A 1,930-nucleotide genomic window follows, 5' to 3' on the forward strand; every position below is an offset into this window, starting at 1 on the left:
GAACTTCCATTTCTTCAATTAACTCTCCACCCCTGACAGCACTCATGACCCCGTTACAACACTGGTCCCAGGGGAGCTGGGGTTGGGAATATGCTTGGCTTGGTGCAAATCCATTATGGCCAGGCAAACAATACAAACAATGCCCCGCTATTGTGTATGGAGGCCAGAACAATCGAAAGTGCCAGTAGTGACAAATGATGGTACAGACATGAACATTGGGCGCTATGTGTCTTTTATCTTGAGGATAAAATAACTGTTATAATTTATACTTGAAAACAGAAATGTTACTCAAACAAGTTGTTGGTGACCTTAAGACAAGGCCAATTTTGCCAAGCTCAGAGTTAGCTGAGTGTATCCATCTTTTTCAAGTAAATGAATATAAGTGTAGTTAGGATTTCAACTCAAAAGGCAGAGAAATGGAGCAATCTACAGTATACAATTTGTGCATGGCTGCTAGTTGATGGAGAGTAAATAATACCTGTAAAAGAAGAAAATGCAGGGCTTTCAGTAAAGTGGCAGCAGGTTTACCACTTAGGCATGCTGTTAATAAGATGCGTTGGTGTGATTTTTGTTAAGTTCCTCCACCCCCACTTCTTCTTCCTCTTCTTTTTTTTTTTTTTTGTTAACTTAAATCAATTTCTTAGAGCTAAAAGGCATCCAGTTTAGCAAAGACACAGGAAATCACTTCAGGAAGGTATACTTCTTTATCTTAGGGGATGAGTTTCAAAACTTGAAGTAAATAGGCCATATAGTTCTTCCCTTACCTGACAAAGGATACAATGGCCACATCATCCGATGAGGCAGAACTGAAGTCACCTTGCCTTAGGGCAAGTTTTAAAGTTCAGAGTAAAACCCATAAATTGGAGTTGTAAATTGAAAGATTCTAAATGGTTTGCACAGGAACAGTTTGCTGCAGGCACTCAAATTAGTCAGTCCTAACTAGGGTTTAAGGGACCTTCCTTGTTTTACAGATGGGGAAAATGAGGATAGAGTTTAGAAAAAAGGACCTTCCTTGTTTCCCCTTTCCAGATGGGGAAAATGAGGATAGAGTTTAGAAAAACTTGGGAGTCCTGCCTTGTCACTGATGATGGCTCTCTCCCAGGGTGGGTTTGGGGTTGGGTGAAGAGGGCAGAAAGCCTTTTTTCAGCTAGGAGTCTAAGAAATAAAATATCTAGGATGTAGGTAGGAATGAGTTTAACTGGCAAGCAAATGATCTTCAACTTGAGACTTCTCTAAATGAGCTTTGCACAGGCTCATTGTAAATCTCTTGTTATATTAACCCACTCACTCGATGGACAGAAACAGGGTGAGTCCAGATGTTAGGGGATGGAGTTCTCATCAAACAACCTGCCCTACCTTTGAATATACCAACACAATCTAAAACAAAGCTAAGTGAAAAACAAAAAACAAACACCCAAAATCTCAAACCCAAACCAAACAAAATAACCCCAACCAAACATATCAAACAACTAAAAATATTTTCTAATGCAATTAACTGGCCCATCACTTTTAGGTCTCCCTGGCTCAGAATTGTGAGAGTTCAAAAAATGATGCTAAGTCAGGATGTTCCATTGGTTAACCAAGTATTTATTGCCAATTATTTTGCCTGATTTAACTTTTTGTACCTCACTGCCACTTTCCAGTGACATCGTGGGCTTCACTAAGCTTTCCAGTGACAGATGCTGTATTAGGTAGTAGACTTCCTGAATAACCTGCACACCACTTTTTGGCTTTTGGCACTCTTGGCTCTGTGGCTCTCTTGCATTAGCCATGATACCTGTGGACCTCACACACAATGGACTGATGAACTGCAGTGGAGAACACAAACTAAGCTAGCTGATGCTGGATTGGACCTGAGCTCCAACATGGAATGGAAGCTCTGGTCAACAGCTTTAATCCCCATTGAAGGCACAACAGCTGGACTTTCCTT

This window comes from Myotis davidii, unplaced genomic scaffold (assembly GCF_000327345.1).
Source record: "Myotis davidii unplaced genomic scaffold, ASM32734v1 scaffold534, whole genome shotgun sequence".
In the NCBI taxonomy this organism is placed as follows: Eukaryota; Metazoa; Chordata; class Mammalia; order Chiroptera; family Vespertilionidae; genus Myotis; species Myotis davidii.